The following is a 6,252-nucleotide window of genomic DNA, read 5'->3' as shown; positions in this document are numbered from 1 at the left end:
AAACCGCAAACTGTATATATGCCACCAGCCTGCCATCTGCTTAATAATAGCTATATGAAGGCAGCATAAAACCATTGTGTAACCAGTGAAGACACAAAATACAATATAGCAGGGGAACATAATTGAGTTGTTCAAACTTAACCAATCAGTCTTGGATTCCATGGGGTGGGGAGGGGTAGGTCCCTGAACATATCAGGAATCTCACTAGTTGGGGAGAGCATTGGGCTGAGCCAGGGAAGAAAAAATGGGTAAAGTTTCTCATACGTCCGAGAGGATGCTGGGGACAACATCAAGACCATGGGGTATAGACGGGATCCGCAGGAGACATGGGCACTCTAAAGACTTTTCATTGGGTGTGAACTGGCTCCTCCCTCTATGCCCCTCCTCCAGACCTCAGTTTTAGAAATGTGCCCAGGCATCCTGGATACACTCTGAGGAGCTCTCCTGAGTTTCTCTGGAAAGACTTATGTTAGGTTTTTTATTTTCAGGGAGATCTGCTGGCATAAGACTCCCAGCTTCGTGGGACTGAGGGGGCAGAAGCAGAACCAACTTCCTCAGAGTTTCATGGCTCTGCTTCTGGCTGACAGGACACCATTAGCTCTTGAAGGGAACTGAACGCTAACCGTGTCTAGATGCTTACTCCCACAGCGTGCCGTCACCCCCTCGCAGAGCCAGAAGACAGGTATGAGAAGAATGATCTTCAATCAAGTAAGTGACGACTGAGGTAGCGCGGCTCGCGGGAGCGCACCATTGCTGCCCACACACACAGGCACTGCAGGGCGCGGGGGGGGGGGTGCCCTGGGCAGCAAGAAAAATACCTCAAACTGGCTAAAAGGGGGCATAAGATGTCGTTGGCACAGCCCTATCCCCGCCAGTATAAATAATAAGTCATATACTGAGTGTAAGGACGCGCCATTGTGGGGGCGGAGCTTCTTCCCCAGTCAGCCAGCACACTACTCAGTGCCATTTTCTCTCTTTCCTCAGGCTGCAGAGAACACGCTGGTCCTCTCCTCCACTTCTGACAAGAACAGGGTGCTATAAAAGGTGGGCAAAAAGCGATTGAGGTGCATTTGATAGTGTATATTACTATTTAAAAGCAATTTTGGGCTGTGGACATACTGTGTTCACAGGCAATACTGGCGCTGGGTTTGTGAACTGGCTGCTCCTATCCTGCGTCCCTCTGACAGATTTTACTGTGGGTCTGTCCCCAAAATAAGTACCAGTGTGTCTGTGAGTGTGGTGTACACGTGTGAGGCATGTGCATCAGGGAGTTTCTCCCCGGAGGAAGCCACTTTAGGGAAACAGAGTTCTGAGGTGGTGGCGCTACCGGCACACCAAAAGCCTGCATGGGTGAAAGAGCTATGTGACAGTATGCATCTGATTAACCGTAGATTGGATAAATCTGAATCTAAGGCTGCATGCTGGAGAAAATCTGTGGAAGATGTGATTTTTTTAGGATGCTGTTATTCCCTCTGGGTCACGTAAGAGACCATTTGCAAATGTCATAAACACTGGTACCGACACAGATTCTGATGCTTGTGTCGACGATAGTGAATCCAGAGAGATAGATCATGAATTGGCAAAAAGAATACAATATATGATTGTGGCTATAAGGGACGTGTTAGAGGTTACAGAAAGCACTCCTATACCTCAGGAAAAAGCTTATTTATGTAAGGAAAAGAAATCCAAAGTCACGTTCCCTCCTTCACACGAACTAAATGCTCTGTTTGAAGGGATGTGGGTGAATCCTGATAAACAATTTCGTATTCCCAAAAGGATTCACATAGCTTATCCTTTCCCGGTCGAAGACAGGAAAAAATGGGAGTCACCCCCTATGTTAGACTATCCAGGTTGACAAAGAAGGTAATTCTCCCTGCTCCTGACACGGCTTCTCTTAAAGAGCCGGCAGACCGCAAAATGGAAACGACATTGAAATCCATTTATGTTACCAATGGTACACTGATTAGGCCCACTATTGCCTGCGCGTGGGTGAATCACGCTATTGAAAAATGGTCAGAAAGCGTGTCATCAGAAATTGACACAATTGATAAAGATGAGATACTCCTTAAGTTAGGGATTATCAAGGACGCTGCCACCTACATGCTGGAAGCAATGAAGGATATTGGACTATTGAGTTCACAAGCCGCTACCATGGCAGTATCGGCTAGGCGGACGTTGTGGATTCGCCAGTGGAACGCGGATGCAGATTCCAAAAGAAATATGGAGGCTTTCCCATATAAAGGTGAGGCCTTATTTGGCGATGGACTGGATGCGTTAGTCTCGGCGGATACCGCAGGTAAGTCGACATTTTTGCTATCTGCGCCTGCACCAGCAAAAAAGACCTATCACCTGCAAATGCAGACCTTTTGGCCCAATAAATACAAAAAGGCAAGAGGTTCCCCCTTCTTTGCTGGTAAGGGAAGGGGAAAGAAGCCCACAGGTTCCCAAGAGCAGAAGTCTACCCCTACTTCTACCAAATCCCTAGCATGACGCTGGAGCACCCTTGCGGGAGGCCGCTCGGGTGGGGGCACATCTCAGTCTCTTCAGCCAGGATTGGATTCTATCTGGCCTGGATCCCTGGGTGTCGCAAATAGTGTCACAGGGATACAAACTGGAGTTTCAAGACGTTCCCCCATGCCGATTTTTCAAATTGACCTTGGCAGTTTCTCCGTCAGAAAGAGAAGCAGTAACAGCGGCAATACAAAAATTATGTCAAGACCAGGTCATAGTCCTGGTACCGTTGTCACAACAAGGGAGGGGTTTTTATTCAAGCCTCTTTGTAGTTCCGAAGCCGGACGGCTCGGTCAGACCGATCCTAAATCAAAAAGATCTGAATTTCTTCCTGAAAAAGTTCAAGTTCAAGATGGAATCACTTTGGGCGGCGATTGCCAGTCTGGAGGAGGGGGACTACTTAGTGTCGGTGGACATAAAGGATGCTTACCTGTATGTTCCCATTTATCCTCCTCACCAGGCTTATCTGAGATTCGCGATTCAGGATTGCCATTACCAATTCCAGACGTTACCTTTCGGTCTCTCCACGGCGCTGAGGGTATTCACCAAGGTGATGGTGGAGATGATGGTCCTTCTTCATCAGAAAGGAGTCAATATAATCCCTTATCTGGATGACCTCCTGATAAAGGCGAGATCCAGGGAGCAGTTATTACAAAACATATCCCTCTCCCTGTCAATACTCCAGTAACACGGGTGGATCATAAATTACCCAAAGTCACAGTTGGAACCGACGACAAGGTTGTCTTTCCTCAGGATGATTCTGGACACAGAAGTTCAGAGAATATTTCTTCTGCTGGAAAAGGTTCTGGAAATCCAGAAAATGGTAAAACAGATATTGAAACCATCAACTGTGTCGATCCATCAGTGCTTTCGGTTGTTGTGGAAGATGGTGGCAGCCTACGAGGCCATACAGTTTGGCAGGTTCCATGCCAGAGTATTCCAGTGGGTTCTGTTGGACAAGTGGTCGGGGTCACATCTACACATGCACAAAAAGATAATCCTGTCGTCAAAAACCAGGATTTCCCTCCTGTGGTGGTTGCACAGCGCTCACCTGCTAGAGGGACGCAGGTATGGGATTCAGGTTCCGAGGCTGGGGAGCAGTCTCTCAGGGAGAAAACTTCCAGGGACGTTGGTCACGACAGGAAGCCTGCCTTCACATAAACATTCGGGAGCTAAGAGCCATTTACAACGGCCTTCAACAAGTGGTACATCTTCTTCAAGACCGTCCCATGCAGATCCAGGCAGACAATGTAACAGCAGTCGCATACATAAACAGGCAGGGCGGAACTAAAAGCAGAGCAGCAATGGCAGAGGCAACAAAAATCCTCCGCTGGGCAGAAAAACATCTACAAGCTCTGTTGGCAATATTCATTCCGGGAGTAGACAACTGGGAAGCAGACTTCCTCAGCAGACACGATCTCCATCCAAGAGAGTGGGGCCTCCACCAAGAAGTCTTCGCAGAGGTAACAAGACTTTGGGGAGTTCCTCAAATAGACATGATGGCGTCTCGCCTCTACAAGAAGCTTCAGAGATACTGTTCAAGGTCGAGAGACCCTCAGGCAGTAGCAGTGGATGCACTGATGACCCAGTGGGTGTTTCAGTCAGTGTATGTTTTCCCTCCACTTCTGCTGATCCCAAAAGTACTCAGGATCATAAGAAAGACAAGGGTTCGAGCAATCTTCATTGCCCCAGACTGGCCAAGAAGGGCTTGGTACACAGATCTTCAGCAGTTACTCATAGGAGATCCTCTGCCTCTTCCTCTTCGGAAAGGACCTGCTACAGCAGGGGCCGTGTGTGTACCAAGACTTACCGCGGCTACGTTTGACGGCATGGCTGGTGAGAGCTGAATCCTAGCCAGGAAGGGTATTTTTAAGGAGGTCATCCCCACCCTTATTCAGGCCAGAAAGGGAGTAACGTCAAAACATTACCACCGTATTTAGAGAAAATGTGTGTCTTGGTGTGAATCCAATAAAGCTCCTATGGAAGAGTTTCACTTAGGACGTTTTCTCCATTTTTTGCAGGATGGTGTGGAGGCGGGCCTATGATTGGGAACAATCAAGGTCCAGATTTCGACCTTGTCAGTATTCTTCCAAAAACAATTGGCCTCTATTCCAGAGGTTCAGACCTTCGTGAAAGGGGTTCTGCACATCCAGCATCCATTCGTGCCTCCAGTGGCACCATGGGACCTTAATGTGGTATTGCAGTTCCTTCAATCGGATTGGTTTGAGCCTCTACAAAAGGTAGAGTTGAAGTTTCTCACTTGGAAAGTGATTTTTTGGCATTGGCATCCGCAAGGCGGGTGTCTGAATTGGGGGCCTTGTCTCACAAGAGCCCTTACCTGATTTTCCATGAAGATAGGGCACAGTTGCGAACTCGCTAACATTTTCTTCCAAAGGTGGTTTCTGCTTTTCACATAAACCAACCTATGTGCCAGTAGTTACTGACACTTTCTCTGATTCAAAGTCTCTAGATGTGTTTAGAGCTTTGAAAATCTATGTTGCTAGAACAGCTCATATACGGGAAACAGAGGTTCTGTTTGTCCTGTATGCTCCCAACAAGATTGGGTGTCCTGCTTCCAAGCAGACTATTGCATGTTGGATTAGAAATACGATTCAGCATGCTCATACTACGGCTGGATTGCCGTTACCGACGTCGGTAAAGGCCCACTCCACTAGGAAGGTGGGCTCATCCTTGGTGGCTGCCCGGGGGGTCTCGGCATTACAACTTTGCCAAGCAGCTACTTGGTCAGGGTCAAACACATTTGCTAAGTTCTACAAGTTTGATACCTTGGCCGATGAGGACCTAAAGTTTGGTCAATCGATGCTGCAGGGTCATCCGCACTCTCCCGCCCGTACTGGAGCTTTGGTATAGACCCCATGGTCTTAATGTCGTCCCCAGCATCCTCTAGGACGTATGAGAAAATAGGATTTTGATAACCTACCTGTAAATCCTTTTCTCCTAGTCCATAGAGGATGCTGGGCGCCCGTCCCAGTGCGTACTTTACCTGCAGTTTAGTTATTAGAGTTACACAAGTTGTGTTGTATTAGTTCAGCATGTTGCTGCAATTGGTTGATACCTGTTGGCGTGTGTTATGTTGATTGCCACGTTGTGCACCATGGTTGAAGTGTGAGCTGGTATGTATCTCACCACTAGTATGAAAGTAAATCCTTTCCTCGAAATGTCCATCTCCCTGGGCACAGTTCCTACAACTGATGTCTGGAGGAGGAGCATAGAGGGAGGAGCCAGTTCACACCCAATGAAAAGTCTTTAGAGTGCCCATGTCTCCTGCGGATCCCATCTATACCCCATGGTCTTGATGTCATCCCCAGCATCCTCTATGGACTAGGAGAAAAGGATTTACTGGTAGGTTATCAAAATCCTATTATTACATAATTCAGACAGTTTCACGTAAGATTATCTGACCATTTAAGCAAGCAGAAATTTAATCTAGAACCTTTCTGTCATTTGCTGACACAGGGGTCTCTGGGCATCAATCTGAAGTGTTCCTTTGGGTTATGTAATCAGATCCGCATATTAAGGGGGATCGTAATGATCCGTATATGCGTGCAGCTATCAGACATTAGAAACCCCAGTATCTGCAGCTCAGCTGAAATTTATCTTCCAGAGATAGAAAATATGAATAATTATGTAACAGCTGCAGTGAAGGTTGATATGAGAAATCTGAAATAAAGAAAGTCTTGACATTAGGGGTATGGGCACGTTGCAGATATCTCCTAAAAG

Source organism: Pseudophryne corroboree (assembly GCF_028390025.1).
Source record: "Pseudophryne corroboree isolate aPseCor3 chromosome 3 unlocalized genomic scaffold, aPseCor3.hap2 SUPER_3_unloc_47, whole genome shotgun sequence".
NCBI classification, from domain to species: Eukaryota; Metazoa; Chordata; class Amphibia; order Anura; family Myobatrachidae; genus Pseudophryne; species Pseudophryne corroboree.
The sequence above is the reverse complement of the archived record's forward strand: the minus strand, read 5'-3'. Positions refer to the sequence as shown.